The sequence below is a fragment of the Athene noctua genome, chromosome 1 (assembly GCF_965140245.1).
Source record: "Athene noctua chromosome 1, bAthNoc1.hap1.1, whole genome shotgun sequence".
NCBI lineage: Eukaryota > Metazoa > Chordata > Aves > Strigiformes > Strigidae > Athene > Athene noctua.
Window position 1 is genome coordinate 164,839,971 of NC_134037.1, and position 16,879 is coordinate 164,856,849.

Here is a 16,879-nt window from a genome sequence, read left to right on the forward strand (position 1 = left end):
CATGAAAACTGGGGCAAAACACTTGATTCTCTGTGTTTAGTCAGCTGTGACCAGACTGATACCTACTACATGAGTTTTAAAACCATGGATCTCTACTGTAGAACATGCTTGAGTTAGCTTTTTCATGTAGACTGAAATTAAAAGGGTATATTAGAACTTTTGCAAACCTAGAGCAAATCTGTCAGAGCTTTCATCCAAAAGTCTGTGTGTTTAACATCAATTACTTGAGAAATAATGAATAAACAGCAAACAAGAGACAACCCCATTACTTAGACAGAAATAATCTGTTAGCAATACAAAGTGGATTTGGGAGCAGCAGCATAAATATACTGAACCAGATCATTAGATTAGTGAAGGTTCTTTACAAAACAATGCTAAGGTCTAAATATTGAATGGTCCTGTTTACAGTCCTTCTTCCAGAAGTTTATGACTCATTTTGGAGTGAAATGGATTATTCTTACACTTAGGACAACACAAACTATAACAATGGATTGTTAAGTGGGACTGTTTCACTTTAGGTAAAGACATCATATAATTCAGAGCAGGGGTATTAGCACTCTTTTAAAAGATATAGTCAGCTTGATTTTATCAATCTTTCACTATGTCTGTCCCCTTCCCCACTTCTCTCTCACAGGGGAGTAGATGGGGGTTCTCTCTCTTTGCCTACCTTTGAATTCTCCAGACTGCTTTGTAAGTGTAATACCTTTCTTGATCAGCAACAACATTTATTCTTTTATTTTCTTAATTTGATCTTTGGAAAACATTAAAATCTCAAGGTGAAATTCGTACAAGATAGGTTCCATTCCACCTAACTTTTGCCAACCACCAGTTAAACTTCTAGACTAGTCTAGTAAATTCCCACTGAAGCAGATGTCTAAATTAGGTGTAGCTGGATTACCCCTTGGAGTTCTCTGTCCCCATTGCTTCTGGAGAGAGCAAAGATCACCAGTTTATGCAGTTAAGTGGATATTTTAGGTAAGATGAATCCCACCCTGGTATGGACTGTGAGGGGAAATTGCTAACTCTCCTTGCTTGCACTTTGTTAGGATGGCAGTACACATTCATGCTTCACCTTTCCAAAATGTCCATGGAGCTGTCTGATCTTCAGAGATAGTCAGCAACAGTGCTCTACTCTGTAAATGAAGACTGGATGCTCAGCCCTTTTGAAAACTAGGTATATGATGTGTTGAATTCTACTTTTCAGTCTAGGTTCCTGGCATATGAACCCAAAAGTGAGCTCTAAAAGTAATGAGACCATAAAAAGAAGCAGATGCTTCAGAAATACTGGCCTTAACCTCTATCTGTTCTCTCCATCTACAGCTGTCGGATAGCTAAATTGGAGTTTTTCAAGTGTTTTGAAATCCTGAACACGCTTGCTACAGCCAAGCGGTTTCATGTTCATTCTCACATATCTTTGGGTTTGGCTTGTATCAGAAATAGTGTGACCAGCAGGACTAGGGAAGTGATTGTCTCTGTATAACTTGGCACTGGTGAGGCTGCACCTCAAATACTGTGTTCAGTTTTAGGCCCCTCACTCCAAGAAAGACATTGAGGTGCTGGAGCATGTCCAAAAAGCCACAAAGCTGGTGAAGTGTCCAGAGTCTTACGAGGAGTGGCAGAGGGAACTGGGGTTGTATAGTCTGAAGAAAAGGATACTCAGGTGAGACCTTATCCCTCCCTACAACTACCTGAAAGGAGGTTGTAGTAAAGTGGGTGTTGGCCTCTTTTCCCAGGTAACAAGTGATAGGAGAGGAAACAGCCTCAAGTTGCATCAGGGGAGGTTTATATTGGATCTTATGAAAAATTTCTTCACCAAAAGGGTTGTCAAGAATCAGAACAGGCTGCCCAGGTTGAGTCACCGTCCCTGGAGGTGTTTAAAAGATGTGTAGATGTGGTGCTTAGGGACATGGTTTAGTGGTGGACTTTGCAGTGCTAGGTTAACAGTTGGACTTGGTGATCTTAACGGTCTTCTCCAACCTAAATGATTCTGTGATTCTATGATTTTCCTGTCTGTTATCTGCAAACTGCTCTCCCTTGTGCTGGTAAATGTACTAACTTGGTCATATGCCTCAGTCTAGCAAGCTCCCTTGTTTGCAGACAATGTACCTCACACAAAATACATTGTTCTAGTCTTAATACCATGAGATGTAAGCAGGAGTTGGTCTAGAAGGGATTTAGCATGGTTGGAGCTGTGCATGTTGGATGGACATCCAGAGTATCTGAATTTTTTACACCCTATTTATCTCACCCTGGCCAAGCTCCTAATTAAAAGGAATAAGCACAATGTGTAAGAGGTCAGCCTGCTCTTGAACTGCTCCTTGGAGGGAAGGTTTGGAATTTTGCTTGAGATAACAGCAAGTTTGACAACAGCAGGATCATTCTGGGTGTACTGAGGCTTGTAGTTGTCTACCCTTGCACTTGAGTGATAAGCAATAGGACAAGAGGTAATGGCCTCAAGTTGCACCAGGGAAGGTTTAGACTAGATATTAGGAAGCATTTCTTTCCAGAAGGGGTTGTTAGGTGTTGGAATGGGCTGCCCAGGGAGGTGGTGGAGTTCCCATCCCTGGGGGTGTTTGAGAGTCGGGTCAACATAGCACTGAGGGATCTGGTGTAGTTGGGAACTGTCCAACTGTTAACTGTTGGACTGGATGATCTTCAAGGTCTTTTCCAACCTGGACAATTCTGTGATTCTGTGAGATCCAGGACTTGGGCCAGGAATATTTTTATGTTCACATCTTTACCTTCATCTGTGGGGTAGAATAAGTAAGATATAAGATTCTGAGTCTTTGCAGGTGAATGTAAGCTAGAATATGAATCTTCCTCGTTTCTGGAATTTGTTTGATAAGAAAGTGAAACTGAAACACATGTGTCTAGGAAGAAACCACCATGAACATAGAAGCAGCAGAAGAATCGAGTTAATAACCCAGGCTGTGCACATATAACTTGCCAGGACCATTCCAGTGGTTGCTGTTATTTCAATGGTCCCAGAGCTGTGTCTGGGTTTTGCCATCTCTGCATCAGAAATTCCTTAAGAAGTCAAATGAGATCACACAATCCCTGTGTTGGTGTGTGAGGCTGGTATTTTCTACTTAGAACCATTCATAAAGTCAAAAAGACTTCAGAGTTTGTTCTGGCTATGTAAGTCCCTGTCAGTTCAGAAATTTACGGTCTCTGATATATAGCTGAAATTCTACATATACAAAAAAGTGATAGACATGTAACAGCTCAATGCTTTCTGCTTCCAATCATCTGGGAAAAAGCATAACTCTCATTGAGGAATTTCAATACTTTCATTCCTGGCCATAATCTGAATCTATGATTGAGAGAAAAATTACTTTTTTTTCCAACTGACTGTAGGAATCATCAGTCTATGAAAGTACCATTCAACAGTAAGTTACTGTAAGTGCTTTCTGGCAATGAAAGCTTGATTTATTTGTATGTTTAATTTGTAATATCCAAGGTAGCCAACTTTCATAAGAAGTCTCACTTTGTAGCAACTGTGATATTTGTTTCTAAAAACAAATTGTTTAGTGTTTGACTTCAAAATCAAGAAAGTATTATACAGCAAGCAGCACAGCCTCACTGATCAGTCTAGAATTGCCTGGTTAAAAGAAGCTTTTAAAATAATGAAACAGCTTACCGTTTCTCTAGTTTTCCAATGAATTGTTTACACTTCTTTAGACAATGGAGGAGATTAAGTGGAAACCTGAAGTAATGAGTATTATTCATCGTCTCTCTGTCTAAAGCTGAAATAATCTCTCTGAGTCTTTACTAGTGAGTCTTTGATTTACCAAGTCATTTAAGCATACAGCTAACATTTAAATATGCGAGAACGAATTTGTTTATTTAACTGAAGTCCCCACTAATTCTGGGCTCCATACAGGAAGGACTATTGAAGAATTCTAGCTCGTTTTCATCACAAAACCCCCACAATATTATTTTAATTTCTATTTATATATAAAAGCAGAAGAATGACCAAAATGAAGATGATCCTTTATCATCCAGGGAGATCATAAATTGTACATTATTCAGATACAATTGTTTCTAAAACAGTTGAAAGAAGGCTAGCTATACATCTTGATGAAACAGTGGCGTGAAACCCAGACATAAAAGGTGAGAAAATACTGGAAATTAAATTGTAAATTAAACATTTTGCAGAGAAAAAAAAAAAGTGAGAAAATTCTAAACAGGTGTTCAGTGCACTAAAAAAAAATAAATTGATAAATGCTTAACTGAGTGAAAGTAGCTTCTTTATTAGAGAGGAATTTATTTCTAGGTTCAGTAACTATTCTTAGCATAGAAGTGACAGTTCACTGAGCAACAGAGGAATCACTTTTCCTGGTATACAGACAGTAAACAAAGGAAACACATCTGAAACTGTGACCCTGGCCCTAAAACCTTGTCCGTCTCTTGATTATCATTCATCTGCCCTTTACTGATTTCAGGAAATGGTAACATTTGTTAAAGAGATTTAGACATTAGTCAGAACATCCAACCACCAGACATGCTCTGGGATAAATATAATTCACTGAACATCCAGAAGATGGCATAGATGTAGCAAGCCTGGTGTGGGGAAGCCTTTAAATGCCTATACAGATCAACAACAAAAAAAAAAAAAAAAAAAAAAAAAAAGGGGGGGGAAAACTTCACATAACTTCACTTGTACTCAGCAGGACTACTCCAGAGAATATCAATACACAGACAAAAGGGACAGAGTAACCAGTTGGCGAGGAAAAGTGTAAGGACCTTTTCTTGCAGAGCTATGGGCAGTGCCAGAGATGGGAAGGAGCCTCTGGCAAAGCTGAAGCCTACAAAAAGGCAGGGGAGCAAAGTGACTGGGAGAGGCTGCAAGGGGAAAAGGGGGCTGAAGTTTAGGTTGCCGGAAGGAAGACACGGTGGTAGGGATGCCTGCTTGTCTGCCCATAGCTTCTGACAGAAAAGGCTTTACAATGAAAAGCCATGTCTTTGGATGTTATTAAGATGTTACAAACGAGGATTATTTTAATAGTGTTTTTATTAGATGCTAATAAAGAGTATTATTAAATTAAGTTGGATATTATTAAGTGTGTGCTATTATCCTTTTTACATTGACAAGGAGATGGAACAGGTATATGTTTTTAGTGTTTCTGGTCTCCATTATTCAGAAAAGTAAAAAAAATATTGAGTGACTCTTCTGATATTTATATCAATTCAGAACTAGCACAGAGGCAGAATGAAAAGATAGCCTCTGACTTAAAAAGCTTTTAGCATAAAATGTAATTATAGTCAGTATGCTACTGAGAGCTCAATACTGTAGCCATTGTGCCCTAAATGGAGGAAAACACTGGTCACACACCAAGGCTGAAAGCAGTGGTGATGGTAACTTACAGATGGTGAAAGACACTAATGAATCCCAAGACTTCCTGAAGTCCTGCAAAGGTGTTGCTTTCTGCCATTACAATGTTTGTTCTCACATCAAAAGGAAACTGATGCTATGACTGGGCTGGGAAGGGTCTGGAAGTCAAAATTCAGTAGGGAAATTCTGCTTGTTGCAACAGGGTCCATTGGGTGGCTCTTGCACTCATGAGAAACATTGCTTTGATAGAGCTGTCCTGGACAAAGAGATCTGTGAAGACATGTCAAGAAGCAAATATTTTGAAAGTTGCAACAATTATTAACATGGTTGAATGAAAAACATCTTTTGCAAACTGTGGTAAGAAATAATCTGAATCATCAGGGAAAAGGTGTTATTTTGTCAAGTCTTGCATCATCTTTTGTATGGGGTCAGGACTGAACATCCACCTCTATAGTCCTCAGGTCGAGACATAACTTGGAAAGCTTGAAAAAAGCAAAGATGGGGCTTTTCCTTCTGTAAGAAGTAGCAAACGCTTCTGTCCCCCGTGCTTTTTATGTACAACCACAAGTGTAGCTCTTTCATTTGTGTAACAGTGGGAGAACAGGTGAACAAGAGATGATTTAGTGGAAAGAGACCAAATTACATATCTGGAAAAATGCTTTTTGTTGGAGGCATACAGCAGGACAAGTACCACAGCTCAGGTTTCTGCCAAAGACTCTGTCCATTGAAGCCTCCTCTTAGAAATGCTGACATTTCTTACAAGAAGGTTCCCTTGGTTCTTAAAGCTCCTGCGCAGTCTTGACAGGTCTGAGTGCTTATCCCATGGCTAAGCCCTGCTGGCATTCACAGGTGAGCTGTTTCCAAGCTCATCTCACCTGTGGATCTGCTTGATCCAACAGGCCTTCCTACTACACCCCTCTCATACTGGGCTCCAGCCAAAACCTGTCTGCCAGGAGGGTGCTTATTTTGTAACCAATAGCTCAAGGTCAACCACAATGAAACATTTCATTTGGGATGGTCTGCTAAGAAATCAGAAAACATCAGGAAACTTAAACTTACCCCGCAGAAATATGGTCAGTAGAGAATTATCAACCAGCTCTCCTGATACATGGTGTCAAAGACACTTAGACCCCAATCTTTGTTATGACTTGTAACATTTTTTATGGCGAATGATTAAAAATACTGTTTGATGGAAGAGGAGTCAGTGAAAACCTCAGTTCCTGGAAAGAATAAAAAAGAAAGAAGAAAGCAGACAGATTGGTTTCTTCTCATGTCTTTTAGTAGCAAAGTTACTGCTCTGAAATATGATTTCCTGCTTGGTGACTTGAGCATCATCTTACAGCACAATAGGAGTACCTTCTAAAAAGCACAGTACCATTTTCAAGCTAGGATACCAGTGTCAGACTCCCAAAATCAGTGTATACTGCCCTGCTCTATGATTAATACTGAAACTTTCAGTATGGGATCAGTCTATTTGTTAGTGACGCTACATGCAGCATTTGTTTCATGGAAGAGGAAACAAATTTCCACTTTTTTGTCCAAATGGCATAGAGCTAGCAGTTCTAGAGATAATTAACCACAAGTAATGAAAAAATCCTTCTAATTCTGAGATTACGTTGTACTTTTTGCTTTTTTGTTGTTTTGTCCAGTATTCTTATGTATAAAAGACTCTTCATTATCTTGGAGCTAACATAAAACTAAATGCCAATAATTTAATGTAAAGACATAATTACGAAATAAAGCTTAATTAATGGCCATGTTCCAGTAAATCATATAGTTTCTTCCATGTAAATGTAGCTGGCTTTATAAACATCTCAGGCTGAAATATAACGTTCCCTGGCACATTCTAGTTTAGACCAATTGCTGTGTGTTCGCTCTGGTGTTTACAGCTTGATTAACTGAGAGGAGCATAGTTCCCCCTCCTGTCTGACTACTTTTTTCCTCTAATGTTTGTTGATTGACTTGTTATATTAAAGTTTAATCATAATTAAATGTCAGTTTAGAGTTCTCCTTAATCATGCCTTCAATCAACCGATGGATAAATTACACATGTGCAAAATACCTCCACGAAACCATCCAAGTAGCTCTGACATGAGCGTGGTAGGACTCGCACAGCTTCAGGACAAGAAGAACTGTATTTGCTCTACTCCGCATGGAGAATCACAAAACTGATTTGGGTTAGCTTGAAGAAGGCCAGTTTGAAATAACCTGATGAAAAACTATCTATAATCTGAGGCAAAGTCATAATTCCTATCTACCTGGACCTGCTTGGCTCTGCCTTTGAGGAAAGGAATGAAGTTGTGCTGAGTAATAATAAGAAGAAGCCACGACAAAAAATTTAAAGCTAACTTTTTCTGTGGCCTCTGAAAGAAGTTATCAAAGTAAGTGCTAAATGTCAGCAAAGTGATGTCAGCACTACTGTTAATACAGCTACCATTGAACTATAAACCCTGAAAGCTTTCAGTTTCTTCAATGAATAGAACACAGAGAAATAAACAGAAATACAAGGCAATAGGATTCATTTCATACAGAGTTTGCCTGGGCCCCCCACCTTCCAGTAAGGTAAAAGGTAATCCAGCCAGCCCCTTTTGCACCCTCCTTAGAGAGTGATACTTAGCACAAGACAGGGAATTGGGAGTTCCCGAGGTCAGTCCCACATCCCTCTGTGCCTCGCTATGTGAGGGACGTGGCACTAACCAGGAACTCCAGCAGGTTTGGTTGTCCGTAGTTGCCCAGCCATTAATTGCCTGTTCCCATGCTGACTGTGGGAGCTGTGAGGGTAAACTGAAGCTTAGACAGCAGTTTATGCAGCAAATAATTATCCCTGCTATCCAGTAGCCTTGTGAAAATGAAAATAACTGTGCCAACAGATAGCTGTTTTGTAACCACATCTTTTTTGCTGAGTTCGTATGCCTCGGGGCTCCGTTAGTTAATCACAAATCACCAGTAGACTGATTTTTTTTATTAACATTAACAAAGTATTTAGTTTTGGCTTTCTGCCTTTCTGTAGACTAGGCTTTTCTGTCTGAAATGACGCATTATGAAGCTCAACACACTTGCTTAGTAAGTTTCTTTTGGTTTGTGTTTTAAATTGCCCATTGCTTGTAAGACTTACTAGTAAGCAGTCTATACCAAAAGTTTGATGCTGATTTCTCCTCAAACACAGGATCTGAATTTTAACCGGCCTGGAATTTAAACAAAACCTCCCCCTCAGGCAGTTTTTAAGATTAAAGCAGAGTATTAACTTGATGCAAAGTTTTAAAACACATGCAGATTTCCAATCACCTAATTCAGAGGTGGTTTGATGTATTTTAAAATTTGGCAAAATGCAAGAATTTTGTGTTTACTGCTTGCCAAAATGCTGCATATCGTCTCCTGAAAGCAAGTAATTTACTGTTATAAATCAACCACTGACTCTCCATTTCTAAACAAAGAAGGAATCACCAAAATTCAGCCATTTCAAGTGGAATGATTAGAACAGCAAAATAACAACCCTGGAAGCTTGTGTACATAGCTGAGGAGTCAGTGGCTAGAGAAGGCAGGCAACTGAACAGATGAGACTGCAACCTCAAAGGCTAACAAGAGGTAGAAAGCCCAGAGGTCACCCCAGGAGTAGTTTAAAAGGGTAACTCTCTTAGGAAAATGGTCATGGTGGAAAAGGATTATTAGAGGGTGCTGCCACCTGTATGGGTGTTTTAGATCAGCTCAGGACCATGCTGCTGAGGGTGATCTTTCCAGCACGCCCACTTACCCTGCTTTTGTAGGGGCCTGCATGAACAAACCAGAGTGGTTCTGCATGGTGTCTGCCTGGGAGGTGTGATCTGGGCATGCAGTCACTGACAGCACACCCTCCACAGACCCAGACTAGGGCTAGTTTGAAATAAAACTCACTGACAGCATATCTGGGAACAGTCAGGTCCCTGGCATGGACTGGTTAGTGCTATTGATCTGCTCTTGCTGTGCCTTTCTATTTGCGCAGCCTGCTCTGGTGCAATTTCAGCTGTGTGGATGCTGAACTATAGTGAGAAAGAAGAGAATAGGATGGGCTGTGGGAGGGAAAGTTTGATCAAAATGAGTCCCTGTGCATGGGCTCAGTGCACAGAAGACCTGAGCAGTGCTGGAGCTGAACCCTGCCCCATCTTCTGTTTATAGTACTCACTGTCGGGTCTCAAACCTAATGCTGCATTTACACCTCTGCTAGGGAAAGCACTTGTTCCCAAGCCTGATCTGAACATGTGTATTTATTTATATATATATATATATATATATATATGTGTGTGTCCATTTGGTTTCCATGACACTTGAAATTCGTGTCTAAATTCATAGCTCTCATTCCTCTTGACTTGAGGTCTGTGCTGGGACCTGCTAAGCTGACAAAGCTGCTCTTAAAATCTCGTTTATGGCAAAGGCAAAGCACACCTTATGTAGAAATAAAGCTATGCATTTATTGAAATCTTAGGAATTTAACCATGACTAGACCAGATCTAATAGTTACAAAAGAATAAATAATAACGCTTGAATTCAAATTGATATCCATACAATTCTTAGTTTCTGCCCATTTTCCTGGTGTTATGCTCACCCCTCCACCACTCCTCTAGGTACTAAAGTTGGCAGTTTCATTGCTGTAGCCATGGGGTTAGACAGCTGTCGGCATGCAGAGTCCTTCTCTGGGAGGAAAGTGATGTTCATGCTGATGGTTTCTTCCTCCTCACTCAAGGATCCACTTGGAGTGACTTTCATGTCTACTAACATGCTGTTACACCTTTGCTCTGTTTTTGTTAATCTGCAGCACCCTGTTACATTTTAATTTACCATATATATAGGGACTTTTACTTATGTTAGATACTGTATTTTTGTTACTCCTAAAATTGTATTTGTCCAGATGTAGGTCTGGCATGTCTTTGACTGTTGGTGAGTTGTTTATAGCAGTGCCAAGTCTGCACCCTATCTCTTGTCATCTTGTGCCTGTACTCCTTATGTTGCATCCTGTGTCTCCACTTCTCAAGGCCTCTGCTGTCATATCAGGGCTGTATTTCTTTACAGGACATCATCATTTTGGAGTCACAAATACCTCCTTCTGTATAGATAGAAGTAACAAGCAGTTATTCCATCTAAATCTATGGTTGTACCACACAAAAATAAACAAAAGTAGAACAAATAGCCATCGACATCCAGTCAGTTAGAGAAATGGATGTCATACCAAGTAAATGAAAACTGCAGGCAGGTCAAGTTGCAGTTCAGGCTGAACAAGACTGAGAAGTCCCAGTCCTGGGGCTTTGCATACTCAGTACTGAGCTTATGATCTGTGACTAACGGTGGCAATACTGTAATACAGGACTACATGGTTATACTTCAGGGAGAGTCAGTTTTGCTGAGGGCCTCTTAGAAGTGCTCAGCACCATCCAATCTCAAAGATGGGAAAGAAAACAATTCCCCAAAGGCAGTAGGTACACGGTCATCTTCTTTCTCTGATGCAGCAATAGGGAGAGGTAGGGTAGGTATGTTATTCACTGACATGTCGAGGTGGTGATTTCTTTCAATAGAGAGAAAATAAAGGGATTTTGAAGCTTATTGGAGCAGCATGCTGAAACCAGGGGATGAAGGGCTTCAGTAGCCTCTCTTGTTAAACCCTACTAGCTGTTGGCTTGCAAGGATCACTGAGAGCACGCAGGGGTTGAGCTGAGCAGCCTCAAGCACTGTAGATTCAGCACACAGGCAAGGTTGCAGATCTCACATCTGTACTACAGTCTGTTTTCAGATGTCATCGGTCACCTTCTAGCTGTATCTTTTATTTCCCTTTCCTACCACCAGGATCTAAGTACCACAGCTACCTACACACAGCCTTTTCTTAAATTCCCATGTGTATCTCTGCCATATTCAAATTAATTTTTTTTTTCTACAGGTTGGGAAGCACAGATATAGATAAACATATAAGGATGTATTGAAGTCCACATATTTAGCAAAGCATTTAGGCCTATATTTCTATGGAATTAGTCTCAGTAGAGAGGGTCACAAGCTGTGCCTTGTTGAACAAGGAGGTACCTTAAGTGCACATGAAGTACCTGCTCAAATTTGATGATGAATCAGGATTTTAATTGGTTGAAAATATACTGCTCAGCCTTGAGCCTTTCTTTCTACAGGAAACTCCTTTGGCTGGAGTGAGATGAGTCATTGCTCCCTGAGTGCAGTTGTGCTTACTGCAGTCAAATAATATAAAAATCACGAGTCATGAGGGCACAGTTTGCTTCTGGTTAAACCCGTAATAGTTGTAAATGATCATTAATATCCAGAGAGTTACACTAAAATAGAACAGAATCTGGTTCAAATTCAACTTCTTTGGGGAAGAAATAAAGGAGAGACAGGGCTGGGGCCTGAACCTACAGACTACAAGGAACAGAGGAGGACTCCTGAGCAGAAAATACAGCTGAAGAAGAACTGCCAGAAGAGTGGTTAGACTTCACACACTTCTCCAGTCCCAGAAGTTAAGGATACTCTTCAGAAAAAGCTCTCAAAAATCTGCTTATTAACTATCAAGAAGGAATCGACAGAGGCTAAAAGGCCACTGCAGAATCAGTGTCTTCTGAGTACCATATTTCTGAGTGGCATTCAGGGTCAAGACCATTTGATGTTTTTTATATCAAGGCATATTTTGTTACAGAAAATGTATTTGACAGAATTTAGTTTAAGATGTGATCAATTTGGATAGTATTAAAATGTATTAGTATGGAAGATGGGTTAACTTTCGGAAGGCAAAATAGACTGTATATTGTTAGGGCCATATATACCTATATATGCCGCTATAAATACAGAAACTTTCATCCCTTAGAATGGATGACAGAAGACGTAGCAGATGTCTGTCTTGCAAAGTTTATTTTTAACCTGGCAATGATTCTTTTCACTTCATGAATTATTGCACTGTGTGGGGTTTTGTTATGTTGTTAGAGCACTGTCCTGTTTCTTCCCAGATTAAATGTTGTATCAGGAGTGGCTGAAAAAGTGTTTGTGTACCTATACAATAAATTATCAGAAGTCTGTTAACTTCTGTACTCAGGCGTGGCATAAGGGCAGCCAGTCCCTTACAGGGCTCTTTCTTCACGCTTCTCTTTGCCAATTGCACACTGAGAAAGGGGAAATAACTTTCAAACACAAACTCAGTTTAAGAATACTTTAAAACTCCAGTGCAATCAAGTTAAGGAAAGCTTTCTGAGCATCCACAGCTATTACTTGGGGAAGAAAACTCCTGAAGCAGTATTGCAGATTGCAGGAAACTTTAAACATCTGTAAAATGTAGACTCTAAGTGGAACTGAAAAGAACCCGATCCTGTGAAAACGCCCAGTCAAACCACCCAGACAACTTTATCTGGGCTCCCTCTGGTGCTGCCTTAGGCAAGGAAACAGAACCCCCAGGCAACTTTATCCAGCCATTACTAAAAAGTCTTGTTTCATTAGTTACGGTCTAGTGTCATTACCACAGCCTGGGAAAGCATCCCTTGGGGAAAGGAATTGGGCTCTTTTAAGGTTTGCTGGCCTGTGCTTTCTCTGAGTTTCCAACAACTGCTGCTGCTGCTTCTAAATAACCTTAGCTTCATTAAATGTAGCTGAATGTTTATTTCATCAGGGTCTGTACAGGGCACCTGAGGTTTCTTCATATTGCCTTGGCATACAATATGTATGTAGTAGCCATATCCTGCAAGATGACAGGTTGGAAGGAGCTGAAGTGCAGCTCCTGTTCAGCACTGCCTCTTTGGGGGTAGACAACCATTACTGCGAACGGAGGGAAAAGTCATCTTTGTTCCCCAAGAGCCCTTCGTTCCCACTTTTCACAGCCCACAGCCTGACTAGCCTTTCCATCTTTTCAGTGAGCCAAATTCACTGCGTCCCTATTTAGCTTCAAGATGGGGGTCTCAGGCAGCTGCCTCCTCTGCGTTTTCTACTGCCAATTTCCTCTCCAGTATGCCTTTGGCTTAACCACTCATAGTCTCTATGACCTTCCATAAAAGAAAACTATCATGAGTTGCATTTGTTCTTCTCACACACTCATAGAGGCTAGCACTGGCATTGAGATTACAACTCTGCATTGATTGTCCAGCTAAAGGGGACCCACCAGCCTTGAATTCCTTATGAGTTACCTCCTGAAAAATGGTCCACAATTTAAAATGTCTTAACTTAATGTCACAACTTAAAATGTCTGCATCCTAGGCTCTGAAAGCCCATCGTTGATCAGAACTGGACAACCCCTAAAGCATAGCACCTGGGAGGTAAATAAAGTGTGAGAAGTTTATAATAATAATAATAATAAAAAAATCTTTACTTTCCATATGCTAAGGAGTAAAAAAGTGGGAAAAAAAAATGTTTCCCTCTGCCTTGTTTTAAATGACCCAGTGTGTGAACACATCCGTTACTTCAGGCACAAGTTAAAAGAGGGGCTGAAAATACAAACCTATAATGGATGTCTAGACTCGGAATCACTCCCAACACCTTCATATTACTGACCATTTATGGGAACAAGATGGGTATGTCCACATTCATTCAGCAGCACATTCCTCCACATTTTCTCTTATTTGTTTTACTCCACACAAATGAAGTTCTCTAGCCACTTTACAGACATATAATTAGACAGTTCCCTTCCCTTTAAAACATTTTATGTTGAGGTGTCTCAAAAGGCGTAGGACTGAGGCATGACTTTTATAGAAAGGAAAAAAAAAGACTGACCACAAGGAGCAAATTAAAGTAATAGTGAAAAAATGAACTGCTAATTCAACCACATCTTCAATGGAAAATTCATATTACAATGAAAACACCAGCATATTTCTTTCTCCTTTGTGAGTTTAACTTGGAACGTCACCACAGCTTTAAAACTGGATGAAAAGCAAAGAGTTTTGGAGTGAGAATTTCTAGCATCTGTTTTGCTATGGCAGTACTACAAGGAAAAAAGGCCCTTGTGTTAAAAGATAGCTGAGGATATTTGGCTCAGTTTTCTGACCTTGATCTTCATGTTGACACAGAGAAAATCTGATCACTGTACCCTAATTTATTTTTTCTTAGTGCAAAGTATACTTTTACACTTTCTAATTATTTCTGGTAGTGAGAGACATTTACAGGACCCCGATATGACAGTCAGTTCTTGCTTTTTTTGCAAAATGTTACAGGATGTATACTTTGAAAGCTGTCAAATTAAATAAAAACTACACTGCAGTTTAAACTGGCAATTTCATTCCCCAACTCCCTTGACTGGTGCTAACTTATTCTGAGATAAAGGCCTGATTCAGCACCTTCTCCCACAGTGGTGCTCGCTCACCACTGAATTTCATGGCCATTCTTTTGTTCACTATGATAATGGGCAGATCCTGATGGCTTGGTTCATGCAGGCATGTCAGTGAATGAGCCACTGAGCAGGATTTGTCCTCACATATTTATAAGAAGCTGGTTAGATCCTCAGTTAACCTCTGGACCTCTAATTGCTGAAAAAGGATGTAAGAACTGTGAGAGCAATTACTTAAGGGTAGGAATTCATCCTAGGATTACTTAACAACTGAGTCAGTGTACATTTTCAGGATTTTGCTCACCAGGAATGGTTAAAAAATAGCCAGAATACAGTTCATACATAACAGGAATCTTACTGATGTGTTAAACATTGTGGAAGTTGCTGTTCTTGAACCAAAGATTTAATACCGCAGTGGTTCCTGCTGCACTGCAGACAGCTTTTGTACTTGCTGATTGAAGGTTGTTTGACAAATATGTGCTGAATCTTGGCCCTTGTGCTATCAGAAGTGATTTGTCATGTGCTTTCAGATATAGGTTTTACCATTGTCATAATGTCTTCCAAAAAATGAGCACAGTTTTTGCTTTTTGGAAAACACAGTGTAGTTTTCTCAGTAAAAGTACAAGAAGGTTTCAGTTGTCTGCTGAAGCCTCCTTTGGATTCCTGTTTGCCTGCTAGGGTGTCACACTAGCACTGAGTTTTGGCTTTCACAAGAAGTAGAAAGAAGGGACTCTATAAGAGCTACTGCAGTTAATGGGTTTGTTAGAGTGACTATAGTTGTAGTTTCACTACAAGCAGTTTTAGCTGAAAACAATTGCCCAGTGACAAGGAGAATACAAGCATATAAAAACTTTTATTTGATAAATGAGTGGACTGAATAATTGATTTTATATCTGAGTGATCTATGGAAAAAGCAATGACAGTTGTTCAGATACGAATAGGAAAGGATTAATTTCTTCACATGTAAAACCCATAGTGATCAACTGACCCTCACTAACCACTCACGAGTCAGATCATCAAAAAATAAGTTTCAGGAAATCATTTTCCTGGCAATCCGTTAACCTTCCCAGTACATTAACAAGGGAAGTTATTTTTGAAGTGACTGGGATGAAAAGACTGGTTTGGTGATCCATAATTTCAAATAGGCTTGTAATTCTGATCAGTTTAGAGCAACGCATTAGACACACAGCTCTGCTTCTGCATATGGCCAGGATTTTCCTGCTGTAACCAGCTAAAGCCTGAGTTTCTACCTAGACTAACAGGAGACTATGCTGCTACAAGGTCAGTATTCAGGTCAGTGTTCAGGTCAGGACACTTATGACACCCTGATGGAAATCAAACCGCCTCACAAGATGTACCTGTGATGCTTTACTTGAGTATATGGCAGTTTTCAGCAGCCAGCTTGTACAGGAGGGAGGAACACACAGGGTCAGAGTTCAGCCTGTGTCTGCATAGTCTGGGATTATTCCTGAGCAGAAGACTTCTGTGACTGAGGAGAGCCATTCAGTTATCCTAGTTCTTGGGGGAGAGTGTAAACGATAGCTCTATAAATCACGAACACCATCTCCAACCACTGCAAAACCTGTCCTAGTTCTGACAAAAAGAGTACGTGACTGCCCCAAAGAGGTTTGCAAAAGGCTGCTTCTGAGTGCCTGTGTTCCTAAGGGTTAAGTTTTCGATGCCCCCATAAGCACATTCTTGCATGCTGTCCAGCAAACCAGAGGTAAAGCAACAGGACAGAGTAGGAAGCCTTGATCTCCAACTGGGCTACAGCAATTTCTGAGTAGTGTGACTCCAGTAAAGGATTTGGATGACACCAGACTTCCAGATTTCGGGTGATTTGCCCAAAAGGAATCAAAAAGATCAGGGCTTCCTGCTATTTCCTGTTACTTTACCCTTGGTTTAGCAGAGAACATACAAGAGTGTGCTTATAAGGGCTTCTCTGAACTCTCTAACATCAGTAACAAGCATAATCTCAGAGTCTGGGCTATACACAGAACGCCAGGTGCCTATCTACAAATCAAAACTAGCCAAATTATCTGCTTCAACTATGTAGCTCTCTTTTACAAGTTTTCCAAGGAGAACAGCACAAAGGTAAATCTTGCCCCATCTTGTATTGTGAGAAGTAAGCGTGACAGACTTTTCACATCTGCATTCAGACAGTTTTCACAGAAATGAGGCGAAACAGTGACTGAGCCATCTAAGTCCTGTGCAGAAGGTGTAATGAAAGGACCGCAAGCGTCAGTCATTGGGACTGCCTTGTCCTGTGAGAATCTGCCACT